The 20694-nt window shown below is 28.0% G+C and overlaps 1 long non-coding RNA gene across 3 annotated transcripts; it reads left to right on the top strand.

The window, feature by feature from the left end:
- Nucleotides 1-5596: 5596 nt before the first annotated feature.
- Nucleotides 5597-18865, top strand: LOC126676463 (uncharacterized). Of its 3 annotated transcripts, XR_008789804.1 has the most exons (3): nt 5636-16919; nt 17488-17693; nt 18492-18865. It is a non-coding gene; the product is annotated as an uncharacterized LOC126676463 (long non-coding RNA). The 3 variants fall into 3 exon arrangements; XR_007640319.2 differs by lacking the exon at nt 17488-17693 and having other exon boundaries at nt 5597-16919; XR_008789803.1 differs by lacking the exon at nt 18492-18865 and having other exon boundaries at nt 5597-16919; nt 17488-17958.
- Nucleotides 18866-20694: the final 1829 nt, after the last annotated feature.

Here is a 20694-nt window from a genome sequence, read left to right as displayed (position 1 = left end):
CAGGGCAATTTTTTTTTTAACAGCATATTATGATATTAAGGAATTAAACCGGAATTACAACAAACTAACCGTCAAAGTATGTTGTAGAGCAAAATTATAAAAAAAAAAAATAGAACCCTATAACTGATCTACGAAAAAAAACGAAACAATAATATAAAATTAAATGTATAAATTTTACAGGTGACAATAAATAAGAAGAATTCAAGTGTTAAATGTTTTTTGACACCAATTGAATCTCTAAACTTTTATTTACCATTTGTTCCGTTGCTAATATACTTCATATGATAATATCAAAACCTTGTTTTTTTATTTAAACAAACGTTGAAAAGTTTTGAACGACTCAAGGATGCACACAAACAAAATGTAAATCGAATTAAAACCAATGTTGTGAAAAACGGACTGAACCGAGTTAATCAGGAACCGCCTGGTCCGGTTTTTTATAAAAATCGTAACACTAAAAATCGGTCAAAAACTGGATTCAACCGTAAAAATCCGATTTTCCATAAAAACCGGCCAAATCCCGTTTTTAGAAAATGAGTCGAAGAAGGTAATTTTTGTTTGACAGAAAATACACTTGTGGTTCCCTACCCATGTATCCTTGTTTTTCTCTCATCCATGTGCACTCTATTTCTCTCTCATAGTAATAATTATAATTTTTACATGTTATTCTTTTTTGGCCAAACACATATTTGGGTCTCTGCACTATTATTTTTTTCCAACTTAAGTCCCCAAACTATAAAACGTTTAAAATAAGTCCTTGCACTATCAAAAGTCTCTGATTTAAGTCCCTCCGTGCCATTCCGTTAGAGAGTGAGATACAAACGCTTGACTCTGAGATTGGTTGTAGTTAAAATTTATGAAATTAAAATTTTGAGTCCTTACACTATAATTTTTTTTACCATTTGAGTCCTTACACTATAAATCTAACTTAAATTTTTAGTTACTCAAAATTAACTAATTCAAAATAAATTAATTTAGTTAAATAAAATAAATATTTTTAAAAATATGATATTTTAAAGATTGCGAGGTAGATGAACAGTTTTAATATATTTAATTTTTTTATAAAAATAAAAAATTAATAGTATAAAATAAAACATTAATTGTATAAATAAAAAAATTATTTTTATTTAATCAAATTAATAAATTTTAAATAATCAAAATTTTAAATTTAATTGCAAAAAATTTATTAATAGTTGGAGATGATTCTAGTTTTGAAAATGCTAAAATCATTTAGTAACATTAAAAAGAAAAGAAAATAAAAATTATTATTAATATTATTTAAATTATGTGATAGAAGGACTTACAATTGATGTTTCTAATAGTGTAAGGACTCAATTTGGAAAAAAATGATAGTGCAGAGACCAAAATAGTATTTTTAATTTGTAATTGTTAACGTCATCCACATTCCGTTAACTTGCGCAATGATAGGGACTTAAAATAGATATTTTTAATAGTGCAGGAATTTATTTTAAACGTTTTATAGTTCAGGGACTCAAGTTGAAAAAGAGTGATAGTGCAGGGATTTATTTTAAACGTTTTATAGTTCAGGGACTCAAGTTGAAAAAGAATGATAGTACAGGGACCCAAATATGTGTTTGGCCTTCTTTTTTTTTCCTCTCACATCACATGGCATTTCAACTCTCATAAAAAAATATTTCCACTCAACAAAATAACTATTCTCTTTAATACTATTGCATATAGAGAAATTTAATAATTATATTTTATTTAAATGTGCTATCCTATTTTTTATTTATAAAATGTTATATTATATTTTTAATATATTGTTAATGATAATTATAACCTCATTTACTTTGAAGTATTATTTATGATTATATTTCACACAATAAATTATTTTTATATTTTAAAATAAAAATATAATGACATATTAAATTAAAAGTTAAATTTTTTGACAGCTTTTTTTTTCTTTTTTTCATACAATATAATTATTCTATATACATTTAAATATTAATTAATTATAATTGTATTTTAAACATTTAGTAATTAATTTTATTTAATTGTATAGTTTTGATTTAATAACAATTGATATGAAAATTAATTTTTTTTTCATTCAGAGTAATTATTCCATATATTTTTAAATATTAATACTTTAAAATTATATTTTATATAATAAAATTTAAAAAATATTTTATTGAAATATTTTATCATATTTTTTATTTATAATACATGTATTTTTAATTTAAATAATTTATATTTATTATAGTTAAAAAATTCGGTTGAACTCGATTGAACCGGTCGAACCATGAACCCCCGATGAAGCCGGTTTGATCTCCGGTCCGATTTTGAAAACATTGATAAAAACATACATAACACATACAAAGCTCTAACAAACAGATCAATTTATTCAGGAAAAAAATAAGAAAAACCGTAAAATAAATAAGCTAGAGGCTATAATTTCCGGCTAGAAGCGATAAATCACCGTCTCCTGCATTGGAAAACAATGAAAACCCAACTTTTTCTCTCTAAGAATTTTTTCTCTCTCTCTAGGCTAGAGAGATGAGACCACCACTTCCAAAAATAGAGAAATTCTATATAAGAGTTGATATAAAATATTACATAAAAAATGCAACCACGTTGATACTAGTTTAAGGTATTATTAAACAAAAAAAAAAAGGTTTCAGTTGCCATTTTATGTATTTTAAAAACACAAAAATAAAAATCAAATGGCCAATTATTCTCAAAAGTGTTCTCTCTTATTTTATGAAAAAAAAATACAAAACTAAATATAATTGAACTGATTTTGGAGAATTATGTTCCTTATTAAAAATATAAGTTACACTTATATGAATCCAATCCACAATTTCAAAAGCAGCCATTAAAATAAGATAATATTCATTACCTGTATATCATTTCATCATGCAATATAAGAAAATAATAAAATAAAAGGTAAAACTATTTTTAATCAATCGCGACCAAAACTTTACAATAACTCTTCTTAAAAGTTAATAAGCATTTTTTAAAATTGATCGTAACTGATAAAAAAATTAATTTTGGATATAAAAAATAAAATTTAAAGTTTTGAGAACAATTATAAATAATTTTTCAAATTGAACATAATTACAAAAATTAAAAATTTGATCGTATTTAATAAAAATATGAAATGAAAATTGGATTTAAAAATAATCGGGCCTAAAATAAACTAGATAATTTGGTACACACTCGATGCAAACTACCTTAAAGTGATACTATATGTTTTCAGGATATTATCAAACACATTGAAAGACAAAAAAAGAAAAATACTATACATTACATTCGTTAAAATGCAACCATTCTCTATAAAACAGCAACGAGCATAAAAAAATTTGAACAAACTAGTTTGTTGTGCACGTGCATTGCACGTGGTTCATGCTTTATTTATTTATCGTAATTTATGTATAAAATTGTTGAATTAAATTTGGCAAATATATATGTAACATGATTTATATTTAAAACAGTTACATTTTGTTTTTTTATATTTGTCAATTTTTATATTTTATATTAGTTAAATATAGAATTAAAAAATTAAAAATTAAACTTTAATAAAAATAAGCTAATACGTATAATCGTACAAAGAAGATAAAGTATAAAATTTCATATGATTTTTTTATATTTATTTCTTATAATTTATAAAAATTGAATTATACATATCCATGAACCTATTTGTTAGATATGCTTAATTAATATAATGTTTGATATGCTTAATTAATATTAATTAATCATTTATTATTTATATTTGAAATTATGAGTGTGAGCGTGCTTTTTTAATTTTTTAATTTTATATTTATCATAATTTACATTTGAGATTGTTGCTCGTGGTTTCCTTTTTTATATTTATCGTTATTTATATTTAATATTATCTAAATATAGAATAAAAAATTTAAATTTAAATCAATAATATAAATAACCTAATGCATATAGAAAAACTCCACATTAAGAGATTACAATATTATATGTAATTAGGATTAAAAAAGATTTATAAATGTTTGATTAGCATTAGAAAATATTTCTTTAAAGTTAGATAATTTGTATATATATAAAAGTGTTTGTGGTTGATTGGGATTATAGGAGATTTTTAACAATTATGAGATAGGGTATTTTTGTCCGTAATTGGAAGTGTTCTCCCGCATTTTATATATGTTATAGATTACTATAAGAACTCTAACATTTGTCACACTTTAATTATTTTTATTTGAAATCAAACGATATGATCCCTTATTTTTGCTTCTGTTAATGATATAGTCCTTCCGTCCATATTTGGTGTTAGTCAACCGAATTAACGAAATAATATGGTCCGTACTTTTGTTTCTCTTAACGATTCTGTCTCTCACTTTTGTTTTTGTCAACGATTTAATTTCTCATGTTCTAAAATTAATTTATCTCTAAATCCTTTGACTCCGTTAACTAACACCAAAAATAGACAGGAGAAGATAAACTGTTGACAAAAATAAAAGTGAAAAACAATATCGTTTAATTTTCAAATAAAAGGTATTAAAGTGTGAATTATGACAAAATAAGAAAAATCTTATAGTAATTTGCTAAAGAAATAACAATAGCAAAAATACATGACAGTTATTAGCTTTTATTACTTAAAATATTAAATAAATTTATCGGATCAGTAATATTAAAGTGGTGTTTGATTAAATTGAAAATTAAGCGCTGAAAAATTAAGTGTTGAATTCTAAAATTAAATATATTAATCACTGATATTTTCAAGTGCTGAGTGTTATAATCAGCTTAATAATTGTCATCACCAAAGACATTAAATTTTATCATATAATGCATTTTCATTTTCATTTTTTTTATTTTTATAATATATTGTTAAATAAATGTAAATTATATAGTATTAATACCATAATACACACACACACACACATATATATATATATATATATATATATATACACACACACATACATAAATATAAATATAAACATAAGAATATAATGGTAAATAATATTAATAAAGGATATAAAGAAAGTAAAACACATTTTATTCATTAGTATAGTAAATTACATATTCATTAAAACCTATTAAAATAATATTAAAAATAGAGTACTAACTAAAATAATATATTATGTTAAGATAACTATTAAAATTAGAGTACTAACTAAAATAAACTACTATGATGAGATAATTTTTTAGAGTACTAACTAAAATAAACTATTTAAAATATTTAATAATTACTTCTTCAATCATATAGAATTTTAAATAAGATAAACTACTTTAATTAATTTGATATTTTCTATTTAAATTTTCTATAAATATAAAATTTAATATCAATTAAAAATATTAAACTATTAATAAATTATTTAAAATATTAAATATAATAAATTATTCCTAATTAACTATCATTTTAAATATAAGTTGATAATTTGACGAGTCACACTACGAGATATGTGTGAAACACGTAAAGCGACACTATAATAAAAATAGATAATGATAAACAGTCTTTTATATTTTTAGTGTCCTGCTTTTTCAGTTTAAGCAGTAAACGACAATTTTTTTTGCAGTTTTGGCTAAAAAAACCTGAAGCTACTTAAATCCTATTAAGGGGAAATTGGCGTTATTTTGAAACTTGAAAGTTGCGTTATAAAAACGCTTGAACAAATTTAATCATTACTATGTATCAATATTTTATTTAATCAAAATTACTCAAATAACCCTACATATTGTCCTAAATAAGAGTCAATTAGGGTTACAATTGTACTAAGCAGATGTTAAATATGTTCTTACAAATAAACGAACACCGATCATGAAATTGTTTCGTGAGATAGATGGCGAGAAAGAAGGCACGGTGTGGGGCTCCTTTCGCCGCCTGCCGCCTCATAAGATCGTCCGATCTTTTAATTCTGTTTGAAACATAGCCTCTCTCACGGCGTTTCTCACATTCTCTCTTGTAAAGAAATTGTCATGGGATCTCCATAGCAGAGTAGTACCGATCGGCTATTTTTCATAAATTGTTTAAAAGAGATGGAGAGAGAATACACCGTTGAAGGTTACCGTCCCGCCGGATTTTCTGATTCTGATTGCAACGTTGTAGCCTTTCAGGTTATTTCTCTCTAATTCTCTGTTTAATGAAATTATTTACTTCATGCGACCGTCAAATATTTGATCTCATTCTAATATCATTATTTACTTGATGCGACCTTAAAACTTTGTCTCAATTTTTTCCCCGTAATTATGCAGACATTTTAATGGATTCGTTGGAAACTTTATGAAACTTTTGTCCCCTTGCAACAAGGTGTATGTTTGCCTATTTTGATGAAGAAAAAGTTGGTTTTAATCTTACAATTGTTATCTAATTTTATAAGATTTTATTAAGAGATCGTGATGTCTCCTGATATACTTGAATATTGCTGCTAGTGTCTTTTAAATATGTACCTCAAAGTTGAAATTCAAACTCGTGCCCTAATTTGGTTGATGTAACTGTAACCCTTATATTTTCTCAATATTATGTCATGTAATCATGAGATGTTTTAATAGTTGTGGGAAAACTTTATGAGATATTGAATTTTTATAGAAATTCTGTCCCGTTTGCAACCTGGTTTATGTTGCCTATTCTGATTAAACAAGTGTTGGATTTGATCTTTAAATATTTTATTAAAATTATAAAGCTTAATTAGGAGATTATGATGTGACCCGGTATGCTCGGAGTTTGTTGGCATTATCACCAAATTTTTTGTTTCAAAGTTGGAACTTCAAATTCTTGTTCCCAATATAATGTCATTATTTACTTGATGCGACATTACTCTTTGTCCCGTAATCATGCAACATTTAAATGTTTTGCAACAAGGTGTGTGTTGCCTATTCTGATGAAGAAAAAGTTGGTTTTGATATTAGAATTGTTATCTAATTCTATAAGACTTTATCAAGAGACCGTGATGTCTCCCCGTGAACTCGGACTGTGCTGCTAGTGTCATTAAAATTTGTATCTCATAGTTGAAATTTCAAACTCGTGGACTCATTTCAAGGTAATTATTTACTTGATGTAACCTTATTTTGTCTTAACATTGTCCCGTAATCATTATACATTTTTATAGTTTTTGGGAAAACATTTTGAGTTACTGTTTGCAACAAAGTTAATGTTGCCTATTCTAATTAAGAAAGAGTTGGACTTGATCTTAAATCTTCTATCGAAACTTATAAAGCCTTATTAAGAAATTTTAATGTGACCTGGTAGGCTTTGAAATTGTTGGCATTATCGCTGAATTTTTTATTTAACTTCTATCCAGTTTGCGACAAGGTTTATGTTGCCTATTCTGATGAAAGAATTGGATTTGAACTTAAGTATTTTATTAAAATATATAAAGTATCATTAAGAGATTATGATGTGACCCGGTATGCTCGAAAATTGCCGGTATTAGCGCTGAAATTATTATTTAAAAGTTGGAATTTCAAATCTTGATCCCATTTTAATGTCACTCTTTACTTAATGCGACCTTAAATTGTGTCTCAATTTTTTTGTCTCATAATCTTGCTGACATCTTAGTGTTTTTGCTGGAAACTTTATGAGTAATTAAATTTTATTGAACTTCTATACCGTCGACAACAATGTGTATGTTGGCTATTCTGATAAAGAAAAAGTTGGTTAAATTTTGATCTTAAAATAGTTATATTATTTTATATAGCTTCATTAAGAGATCGTGATGTCACCTGGTATACTCGGATATTGCTGCTAGTGTCATTAAAATTTGTATCTCAGCTGAAATTTCAAATCCGTGACCTCATTATAATGTGATAATTTACTTGATGAAATTTTATTTTTTTTCTCAATTTTTGGTCCCGTAATCATGAGAAAACGTAATAGTTTTTTATTAAACTTTTCAAGTGATTAGTTTTTTATGAAACTTTTGTTCTGTTTGCAACAAGGTTTTGGTTGCCTGTTCTGATGGAAAAATAGTTGGATTTGGTCTTAAATCTTTCATTAAAATTTATAAAACTTCATTAAGAGATAATGATGCGACCTGGTATGCTCTGAATTTGTTGGCATTATCACTGAACTTTTATTTTAAAGTTGGAACCTCAAATTCTTGATCTCATTATAATGTCATTGTTTACTTGATGAGGCATTATTTTTTGTCCATTAATCATGCGACAATTTAATGGTTTCGGTGGAAACATTGCAAAAGTTTAAATTTTATGGAACTTCTGTACCGTTCGCAAAAGGTTAAATTTTATGGACTTCTGTACCGTTGATGAAAAATAAGTTGGTTTTGATCTTAAAATTATTATCTAATTTTATAAGGCTTTATTAAGAGATCTTGATATCTCTTGGTATACTCGGATTTTCATGCTAGTACATTACAATTTGTATCTCAGAGTTGAAATTTCAAACTCGTGGACTCATTTCAAGGTAATTATTTACTTGATGTAACCTTTTTTTGTCTTAACATTGTCCCGTAATCATTATACATTTTTATAGTTTTTGGGAAAACATTTTGAGTTACTGTTTGCAACAAGGTTTATGTTGCCTATTCTAATTAAGAAAGAGTTGGACTTGATCTTAAATCTTCTATCGAAACTTATAAAGCTTTATTAAGAAATTTTAATGTGACCTGGTAGGCTTTGAAATTGTTGGCATTATCGCTGAATTTTTTATTTAACTTCTATCCAGTTTGCGACAAGGTTTATGTTGCCTATTCTGATGAAAGAATTGGATTTGAACTTAAGTATTTTATTAAAATATATAAAGTATCATTAAGAGATTATGATGTGACCCGGTATGCTCGAAAATTGCCGGTATTAGCGCTGAAATTATTATTTAAAAGTTGGAATTTCAGATCTTGATCCCATTTTAATGTCACTCTTTACTTAATGCGACCTTAAATTGTGTCTCAATTTTTTTGTCTCATAATCTTGCTGGCATCTTAGTGTTTTTGCTGGAAACTTTATGAGTAATTAAATTTTATTGAACTTCTATACCGTCGACAACAATGTGTATGTTGGCTATTCTGATAAAGAAAAAGTTGGTTAAATTTTGATCTTAAAATAGTTATATTATTTTATATAGCTTCATTAAGAGATCGTGATGTCACCTGGTATACTCGGATATTGCTGCTAGTGTCATTAAAATTTGTATCTCAGCTGAAATTTCAAATCCGTGACCTCATTATAATGTGATAATTTACTTGATGAAATTTTATTTTTTTTCTCAATTTTTGGTCCCGTAATAATGAGAAGACGTAATAGTTTTTTATTAAACTTTTCAAGTGATTAGTTTTTTATGAAACTTTTGTTCTGTTTGCAACAAGGTTTTGGTTGCCTGTTCTGATGGAAAAATAGTTGGATTTGGTCTTAAATCTTTCATTAAAATTTATAAAACTTCATTAAGAGATAATGATGCGACCTGGTATGCTCTGAATTTGTTGGCATTATCACTGAACTTTTATTTTAAAGTTGGAACCTCAAATTCTTGATCTCATTATAATGTCATTATTTACTTGATGAGGCATTATTTTTTGTCCATTAATCATGCGACAATTTAATGGTTTCGGTGGAAACATTGCAAAAGTTTAAATTTTATGGAACTTCTGTACCGTTCGCAAAAGGTTAAATTTTATGGACTTCTGTACCGTTGATGAAAAATAAGTTGATTTTGATCTTAAAATTATTATCTAATTTTATAAGGCTTTATTAAGAGATCTTGATATCTCTTGGTATACTCGGATTTTCATGCTAGTACATTACAATTTGTATCTCAGAGTTGAAATTTCAAACTCGTGGACTCATTTCAAGGTAATTATTTACTTGATGTAACCTTTTTTTGTCTTAACATTGTCCCGTAATCATTATACATTTTTATAGTTTTTGGGAAAACATTTTGAGTTACTGTTTGCAACAAGGTTTATGTTGCCTATTCTAATTAAGAAAGAGTTGGACTTGATCTTAAATCTTCTATCGAAACTTATAAAGCTTTATTAAGAAATTTTAATGTGACCTGGTAGGCTTTGAAATTGTTGGCATTATCGCTGAATTTTTTATTTAACTTCTATCCAGTTTGCGACAAGGTTTATGTTGCCTATTCTGATGAAAGAATTGGATTTGAACTTAAGTATTTTATTAAAATATATAAAGTATCATTAAGAGATTATGATGTGACCCGGTATGCTCGAAAATTGCCGGTATTAGCGCTGAAATTATTATTTATAAGTTGGAATTTCAGATCTTGATCCCATTTTAATGTCACTCTTTACTTAATGCGACCTTAAATCGTGTCTCAATTTTTTTGTCTCATAATCTTGCTGACATCTTAGTGTTTTTGCTGGAAACTTTATGAGTAATTAAATTTTATTGAACTTCTATACCGTCGACAACAATGTGTATGTTGGCTATTCTGATAAAGAAAAAGTTGGTTAAATTTTGATCTTAAAATAGTTATATTATTTTATATAGCTTCATTAAGAGATCGTGATGTCACCTGGTATACTCGGATATTGCTGCTAGTGTCATTAAAATTTGTATCTCAGCTGAAATTTCAAACCCGTGACCTCATTATAATGTGATAATTTACTTGATGAAATTTTATTTTTTTTCTCAATTTTTGGTCCCGTAATCATGAGAAGACGTAATAGTTTTTTATGAAACTTTTCAAGTGATTAGTTTTTTATGAAACTTTTGTTCTGTTTGCAACAAGGTTTTGGTTGCCTATTCTAATGGAAAAAGAGTTGGATTTGGTCTTAATTTTTTCATTAAAATTTATAAAACTTCATTAAGGGATAATGATGCGACCTGGTATGCTCTGAATTTGTTGGCATTATCACTGAACTTTTATTTTAAAGTTGGAACCTCAAATTCTTGATCTCATTATAATGTTATTATTTACTTGATGAGGCATTATTTTTTGTCCATTAATCATGCGACAATTTAATGGTTTCGGTGGAAACATTGCAAAAGGTTAAATTTTATGGAACTTCTGTACCGTTCGCAAAAGGTTAAATTTTATGGACTTCTGTACCGTTCGCAAAAGGTGTACGCTGCCTATTCTGATGAAAAATAAGTTGGTTTTGATCTTAAAATTATTATCTAATTTTATAAGGCTTTATTAAGAGATCTTGATATCTCTTGGTATACTCGGATTTTCCTGCTGGTACATTACAATTTGTATCTCAGAGTTGAAATTTCAAACTTGTGGACTCATTTCAAGGTGATTATTTACTTGATGTAACCTTATTTTATCTTAACATTGTCCCGTAATCATTATACAGTTTAATAGTTTTTGGGAAAACTTTTTGAGTTACCGTTTGCAACAAGGTTTATGTTGCCTATTCTGATTAAGAAAGAGTTGGACTTGATCTTAAATCTTCTATCAAAACTTATAAAGCTTTATTAAGAAATTTTAATGTGACCTGGTAGGCTTTGAAATTGTTGGCATTATCGCTGAAATGTTTATTTCAAAGTTGGAATTTCAAATGCTTGATGTCATTTTAATGTCATTATTTACTTGATGTGGCATTATTTTTAGTCCCGTAATCATGCGACATTTTAAATGTTTTGGTGGAAACTTTACAAATGATTAAAGTTCATGGAACTTCTGTCTCGTTTGCAACAATGTGTATGTTGGCTATTCTTATGAAGAAAAAGCTGGTTTTGATCGTCAAATTGTTATCTGATTTTATATAGCTTCATTAAGAGATCATGGATGTCTCCTTGTATACTTGGATATTGTTGCTAGTGTCATTAAAATTTGTATCTTAGCGGAAATTTCAAACTCGTGGCCTCATTATAATGCGATTATTTACTTGATGAAATTTTATTTTTCTCTCAATTTTTAGCCTCGTAATCATGAGACATTGTAATAGTTTTGGTTGGAACTTTTCGAGTGATTAATTTTCTTATGAAACTTTTGTCCCGATTGCAACAAGGTTTCAGTTGCCTATTTTGATGGAGAAAGAGTTGGATTTGGTCTTAAGTCTTTCATTAATTAAAATTTATAAAACTTCATTAAGAGTTAATGATTTGACCTGGTATGCTCTGAATTTGTTGGCATTATCATTACACTTTTATTTCGAAGTTGGAACCTCAAATTCTTGATCTCATTATAATGCCATTATTTACTTGACGAGGCATTATTTTTTGTCCTGTAATCATGCGACATTTTAATGGTTTTGGTGGAAACTTTACAAAAGATTAAATTGTATGGAACTTTTGTCCCGTTTGCAAAAGGTGTATGTTGCCTATTCTAATGAAAAATGAGTTGGTTTTGATCTTAAAATTATTTCTAATTTATAAGGCTTTATTAAGAGATCTTGATGTCTCTTGGTATGCTCGGATTTTTCTGCTAGTACATTAAAATTTATATCTCTGAGTTGAAATTTCAAACTCGTGGACTTATTTCAAGGTGATTATTTACTTGATGTAACCTTATTTTATTTCAATATTTTGTCCCGTAATCATGAGATGTTTTAATAGTTTTTATAAAAACTTTTGAGTTATTTGAGTTTATGAAATGTGTCTCGTTTGCAACAAGGTTTATGTTGCCTATTCTGATTAAGAAATATATTAAGAAAGAGTTGGATCTGATCTTAAATATTCTATCAAAATTTATAGAACTCTATTAAGAAATTTTTATGTGACATGGTATGCTTGAAAGTTGCTGGCATTATCGCTGACATTTTAATGTCATTATTTACTTGATGTGGCATTATTTGTTGTCCCGTAATCATGCGACATTTTAAAGATTTTGGTGGAAACTTTACAAATGATTAAATTTCATGGAACTTCTGTCTTATTTGCAACAATGTGTTTGTGGCTATTCTTATGAAGAAAAAACTGGTTTTGATCGTAAAATTATTATCTGATTTTATATAGCTTCATTAAGAGATCGTAGATGTCTCCTTGTATACTCAGATATTGTTACTAGTGACATTGAAATTTATATCTCAGCTGAAATTTCAAACTCGTGGCCTCGTTATAATGTGATTATTTACTTGATGAAATTTTATTTTATTTTCTCAATGTTTTGGTTGAAACTTTTCGAGTGATTAGTGTTTTATGAAACTTTTATCTCATTTGCAACAAGGTTTCAGTTGTCTATTCTGATGGAGAAAGAGTTGGATTTGGTCTTAAATCTTTCATTAAAATTTATAGAACTTCATTAAGAGATAATGATGTTACCTGGTACTGAATTTGTTGGCATTATCACTGAACTTTTATTTCAAAATTGGAACCTTAAATTCCTGATCTCATTATAATGTCATTATTTACTTGATGAGGCATTATTTTTTGTCCCGTAATCATGCGACATTTTAATGGTTTGGTGGAAACTTTGCAAAATATTAAATTTTATGGAACTTCTGTCCCGCTTGCAAAAGGTGTATGCTGCCTAGTCTGATGAAAAATAAGTTGGGGTTGATCTTAAAATTATTATCTATTTTTATAAGGCTTTATTAAGAGATCTTGATGTCTCTTGGTATACTCCGATTTTCCTGCTAATATATTAAAATTTGTATCTCAAAGTTGAAATTTCAAACTCGTGGACTCATTTTAAGGTGATTATTTACTTGATGGAACCTTATTTTATTTCAATATTTTGTATCGTAATCATGAGGCGTTTTATATATTTTGGGAAAACTTTTGAGTAATTGGAGTTTATGAAATGTCTGTCCCGTTTGCAACAAGGATTATGTTGCCTACTCTGATTAAGAAAGAGTTAGACCTGATCTTAAATCATCTATTAAATTTATAAAGCTTTATTAAAAAAAATTTAATGTGACCTGGTATGCTCGGAAATGGTTTGCATTATCGCTGAAATTTTAATTTCAAAGTTTGAATTTCAAATGCTTGATCTCATTTTAATGTCATTATTTACTTGATGTGACATTATTTTTTGTACTGTAATCATGCGACATTTTAATAAAATTTCATGGAACTTCTATCTCGTTTGCAACAATGTGGGTGTTGGCTATTCTTACGAAGAAGAAGTTGGTTTTGATCATAAAATTGTTGTCTGATTTTATATAGCTTCATTAAGAGATCATGGATGTCTCCTTGTACACTCGGATATTGCTGCTAGTGTCATTATAATTTGTATCTCCTCTGAATTTTCAAACTCCCGACCTCATTGTAATGCGATTATTTACTTGATGAAATTTTATTTTTTTCTTAACTTTTTGTCCCCTAATTATGGACGTAATAGTTTTGGTGGAAACTTTTCGAGTGATTAGTTTTTTATGAAACTTTTGTCCTGTTTGCAATAAGACTTCGGTTGCCTATTCTGATGGAGAAAGAGTTGGATTTGGTCTTAAATCTTTCATTAAAATTTATAGAAATTTATTAAGAGATAATGATGTGACCCGGACATTATCACTGAACTTTTATTTCAAAGTTGGAACCTCAAATTCTTGATATCATAATAATGTCATTATTTACTTGAGGCATTATTTTTTGTCCTGTAATCATGCGACATTTTAAAGGTTTTGGTGGAAACTTTGCAAAAGATTAAACTTTATGGAACTTCTGTCCTGTTCGCAAAAGGGGCATGCTGCCTATTCCGATGAAAATAAGTTGGTTTTGATCTTTAAATTATTATCTAATTTTATAAGGCTTTATTAAGAGATCTTGATGTCTCTTGGTGTACTTGGATTTTCCTGCTAGAACATCAAAATTTATATCTCATAGTAGAAATTTCAAACTCGTGGACTCATTTCAATGTGATTATTTATTTGATGTAACATTATTTTTTCTCAATATTTTGTCCCGTAATCATGAGATGTTTGAATAGGTTTTGTGAAAACTTTTCGAGTTATTGGAGTTTATGAAACATATGACCTGGTTAGAAAGAGTTGGACTTGATCTTAAATCTTTTTTATCAAAATTTATATAGCTTCATTAAGAGATTATAATATGACCTGGTATGCTCGGAAATTGTTATGGCTGAAATTTTTATTTCAAAGTTGGAATTTCAAATGCTTGATCTCATTTTATTGTCACTGTTTACTTGATGCAACCTTAAATTTTGTCCCGTAATCTTGCGATATCTTACTGATTTTGGTGGAAACTTTATGAATAATTAAATTTTATGAAACTTCTAAACCGTTCGCAACAATGTGTATGTTGGCTATTCTGGTGAAGAAAAACTTGGTTTTAATCTTAAAATTGTTACCTGATTTTTTCTAGCTTCATTAAGAGATCGGCGATGCGCCCCGGTCTCCTGATTTTTTGTAGCTTCATTTTTTCTACATTAAGAGATTGGGATGTGTCATGATATGCTCAGATTTTGCTGGCATGGTCATTGAAATTTGTATTTCAAAGTTGGAACTTCAAACTCATGGCCTCTTTTTAATGCGATTATCTACTTGATACGGCTTTATTCTTTTTGTCTCAATTTATTGTCCCATGATCATGAGATATACTCACGGCCTCCTTTTAATGCGACTATTTACTTGCTGCGACTTTATATTTGTCTCAATTTTTTGATCATGAGACATTTCCATGATATCCACGAAAACTTTATGAGTGGTCATATTTTATGAAACTTCTATCCCGTTTGCAATAAGTTGGAACATTTAATATTAATTACCCCTTCTAATTAAGGGAAAAGCTAAAAGAGGAAGAACCAAGTATTCTTCGCTTATGCTATTTATGCTATCAATTCTAATGAAGCGTAAAGTTGGATATGATCTTAATTTTTTTTTATTAAAATTTACAAAGATTTATTAAGAGATTGTGATCCGTCGTGGTATGCTCGGATATTATTGGCATTATCTCTGAAATTTGTATTTTAAAGTTGGAACTTTAAATTTGTTATTTGATTTTAATGCTGTTATTTACTTCATATGACCTTATTTTGTCTTAATTTTTATCCCGTAATCGTAAGATATTATAATGTTTTTGGTGGAAATTTTACGAGTGGTCAAATCTTATTAAACTTCTACCCTGTTTGCGACAAGGTTTATGTTACCTATTTTGATGAAGAAAAAGGTTGGATTTGATCTTAATTTTAATGGTTTTGGTGGAAAGTTAATGGTATGCTATGATATTACTGGTAGTGTCTCTAAAATCTGTATCTCGGAGTTGAAACTTTAAACCAGTGGCCTTGTTTTAATGCGACCTCTTTTGTCTCATTTTTTTGTCCTGCAATCATGAAACATTTCAATAGTATATGTGAAAACTCTCTTGAGCGATCAAATGTTACATTATCTATGGTAACTTTTGTTTTTTTGTTTTTAATTATGTTGCCTATTCTAAGGAACGAGAAAGTTGGATTTGATTTTAAAATTGTTATTTTTATTGCTTGTATTTTGTTGGCAGTATCGCTGAAATTTGCATTTCAAAGTTGTAATTCGTGGTCTCATTTTAATGTCATTAATTATTTACTCGTTTCTACTCAATTTGTGTCTCAATTTTTTATTTCGTTATCACGAGACATTTTAATTATTTTGGTGGAAACATTATGAGTGATCGAATTTTAAGAAATATGTGCCCCTTTTGCAAGAATTAATGTTTGATGATGAAAAAAGTAGGCTTTCGTCGTAAAATTTATCTAATTTTATAAAGCTTCATTAAGAGATTGTGATGTATCCTAGTATGCTCGGATTATGCTGGCAGTGTTACTAAAATCTGTATTTTAGTGTTGGAATTTCAAACTCTCGACCTTCTTTCAATGCGATGATTTAATTTGTTTTAACTTTTTGTCACATAAGCATGACACATTTTAATGGTTTCGGTGGAAACTTCATAAGCGATGAGATGTTATGAAACTTTTATCCCGTTTGCTAAAAGTTTATGTTGCCTATTCTGATGACCAAAAGTAGGCTTTGATCTGTAAAACTATTATCTTATTTTATACAGCTTCATGAACTCCTATTTAAGGTTATATCCTGGCTTATGGTAGTTCTCGTGTCCCATTAAATCGCAAGTTTTCTTTAGCCTTTGGGCTTCAGCATACACCTTCAATTCCAAATGAAGAGTGGGAAGAAATAGAGGTCAGCACATGTTATATATGTGGCATTTACTTTGAATTTATATTCTTTATTGTTTGATATAGATGATTGTGTTTTAAAATTTTGAAAGGAATATAATCGTTTGTGATTTTCTTAAGAAGCTTATAGAAGACATCAGAACTATCATTTTCATATAAAAAGAATTGCTTGCATTAGAGATAGTAGAGCTTTACATTAATGAGAAGTGAAAACTTATTTTCAATTTCGAATTCGAGCTTCGCCTATTTTTGGACTCAGTTGTATCTGCTTTTTTCAGGTGAGTATTATACTTTTTTAAGTGGATGAACTTTTACATTACTCGTTTCCTTACCACTGATAATTTATTTGAACTTTAAATTACAATCTTGAGTGCGCGACTACCCCTAACCGAGCTGCTATTACCAAAGTTTTATCTATATGTCAGCATCACTCTATGTTTCTGTTAGATGCTTGTTTTAGTATTAATCTTGCCGCTTATGAAGCTGCTATTACAAATTTTTTTGCTATATGTCCGCAGTATATTTACATCAAATGCTTGTGTTTGGCATTGCTTATATAAGTTCAATGACAGGTTTTGCTGCCCTTATTTAAGGCTTTTGAGATGTTTCACTTTGTTGGTTTTATTTCACCTTGAATCAAGGATGAGAAGAAGTATAACTGAGAGCTGTGGTTTGAAAAATAAATAAACTTCTTCTAGTTTTCTTTTTTAATAATTTCATTGTGAAAATATCATTTTGGTATCTATGTTTCCTGGATTGCTTTATGTTCGGGTTTTAAGTAAGTTCGATGCTCTTTTTTCTTCTACTACTTGCCTGTTGCTGTGCTCATTTGTTAGATGTGTTCATGCATCTAACTTCATGTGCTATTAATACGGAGCATACTTATGATTATACTGCAAGTTGACAGTGCTAGAATGGCACAAGCTGCATACTTTTTGGGTAGTGTATAAATTGTTCAAATACCAAGCATGGGGATTGTGGTATATTCATTTATGTGGATTCTTCTCTAGTAAGTTGCTTTATGGATGGTACTTATTTTGATTCGTCCGCCGTGTCCTTTCTTTTTATCATAGTATGATAATTGATAAACATATTTTTATGAGATAATTACTAAAAACCGGGAGCACACAAGGTTAATTAATTGGGTTTGAGCAATTTAGCATGAATGAATTATGAAGCTATCAATGGGGAAATCTTTTTGGCTCTATCGAATATACTAGCAACTATTTCAAGGAGGGCAGGAAATGAAAAGAGACCATTTTGCTTTCAAGCCAGGGTGGCTCGAGAACGTCTCTCTGGGAGTTGGCCTCATTTAGACAGACGTCAAAATGATCAAGTCTCTCTCTCACGTTAAAAATATAAAATTTCCCCTCAATATTTGATCAAATTAACTAATACCTCTTTCTACTAGTTAAATAAGTTAAATGGCTTAATTGTTAAAAATAAAGTTTAATTTAATCCCTTAATTTATTTTCCATTCATGAAAGTCTGAAAAATCATAAAAATTAAATAAAAATAATTAAAATGGTTTTATAATTAAACTTTTGAAATTATAATTTATTTATATTTATTGCAGATACTGTCACAAGAAGTAATAATGCTAGTTACTAATTGGTAAACTGGACGATAAATGGATAGAACTGAAACTTTGATTCCAACGACCCTGCAGAAGCAGCTTAGACTCAAAACAAAGTTTAATGGCTAAGAAAGATCAACAGTTCAGACTAATCCCAATTGAAATAGAGTTTAATGGCTCTCACTCTATGACATAAACTTTGTTGTACCTGCTTTCATTTGCAGCTACATTTTGACACTGTCAATAGGGGCATGTCTCAAGTTGAGAACCCAACCCAATCAGATGATCGCTCACGTAAATTTTCTATTTTCTTCAATAATGACACAGGGCAAGGATCACATTTTCATGAATCAAATCGGTTCGTATCTGCATTAGATTTTAGTTCAATAACCGAACTAAATTCAACATTTTTTCAAATCGGTTCTTTATCTAATTTTCACAAATCAAATCGGTTCGTTATTGAACAAAATAGAAAATTTTAATTCGGTTCGCAATCGAACAAAATAGACAATTTTAGTTCGGTTCGATTATGAAAAAATTAAAAAAAATTGATTTGGTTGGTTCGGTTTGTTTTTGAAAAAATAGAAAAATTTGGTTCAGTTCGCTGTAGAACAAAATAAAATTTTAATTCGATTCGATTCAGGTTTGAAAAATAGAATTTTTTAATTTCGTTCGGTTTTGAAAATAATTATTTTTCAAAAGTTCTTATATAAATCAAGCCAAAATAATCAAATCAAACCGAACTTGATTTAGTTTGATATCATCAAAATTTTAATTTCAGTTCCGTTTAGTTTTCGATATAGTTTATTTTTTAAGTTCTAAAATAGATCGAGCTAAAATAACCAACTGAATTGAAAGTCCAATGGAACCAATAATTTTGGTTCGATTTGAAAAATTAACATTCTCTTTTGTTAATTGGAGAGGGGGATCGTTTATGGGAGGATTTGAACCCACGACCTATCAGTTTGATGTCCAATGCTTATAACATTTGGGCTATATCTTATTGATAAAATACCAAATCAACATTCTTAATATCTTGGTTCACCTTGATAGGAAAAAAAAATTATTTTGGTTCGATTCGATTTGATATTTAATGAATTCATTGTTCGATTCAGATCGGTCTTGGACATCAATATTTTAAGTTAAGCTCCAATATAAAATGAACTAAAATCATCAAATTAAACAAAAAATATCGACCAAAACGACCGATTCTGTTTAATTTGGAAAAAAATAATCCTTAAAATTTTAGTTCGGTTTTACAGATATTTTTCTTAATTCACTTCGGTTTGAATCGAATGTATATTTCTATAAATGCAATCAAATTTAGTGTTTTGCATTTTTTTTCATTAATATCCAATATTAAATAAACTATAATTTTTTTATAAAATTTAATCTTCGATTTTTATTATTATTTTCTTTTGATAAATAAGTTTTTATTTATTAATTAAATATTCAATTAAACTTATTTTGATTTTATTTTTATGTAAATGAAAAGTTCATTCTCATAAATAAAGGGAAAAATGGATGATTCTCATTGAAAGACTAAACACATTTTCATACCTAAGTGAATTTTGATAAAATAATTTCAAACAATAGGGATCGTCTGCTCATTCTCTCTTATTTTTTGATGGTTTAACCCCTAAAAAGCCCCCCACCTTTCAATTCTCCTTCGTTTGTACCTTCACTTTTCAAAATTCTCAAATAGCACCCAAATTACCACCTTTGATTTTCAATTGCACTCTAAAAATATTAAATTGGCCTTTTGTCACTGGAAAAAGTTGAAATTGATACTTTATATTTTAATTTATATTTTAAATAGTTCCAAAGTTTAAATTTCAACAATAACACCATATTTCTTATAAAATATTTCCTAAATTTTTAACAACCGAAAACCGTTACCATCTTTTTTCGGCCACCAACGCGCATCCACCTCCATCCAAAAATTAAATATATATTAAAAACATTTTTTTATATTGAAATAATTATTTATTTTTAAAAAAATTAACCGGAGCGTTCAGGCTTGCAATTACAATCTATCTACAAAAAAAGTGACTGGTCTGAAAAGTTAAATTTATTTATGATTTTCATGAAATAAAAGGTTTAATTATGATTTCATTTATCTAATTATTCCTGAAAAGCACAGCTTAATATTATAATATAATTATAAATTATTCAAGAACTAATTCAAGATCAAAATCAATCA

This window comes from Mercurialis annua, linkage group LG1-X, assembly GCF_937616625.2.
Source record: "Mercurialis annua linkage group LG1-X, ddMerAnnu1.2, whole genome shotgun sequence".
Lineage (NCBI taxonomy): Eukaryota > Viridiplantae > Streptophyta > Magnoliopsida > Malpighiales > Euphorbiaceae > Mercurialis > Mercurialis annua.
Note: the sequence above shows the minus strand (reverse complement) of the source record. Positions and strands in the feature narration are given on the sequence as shown.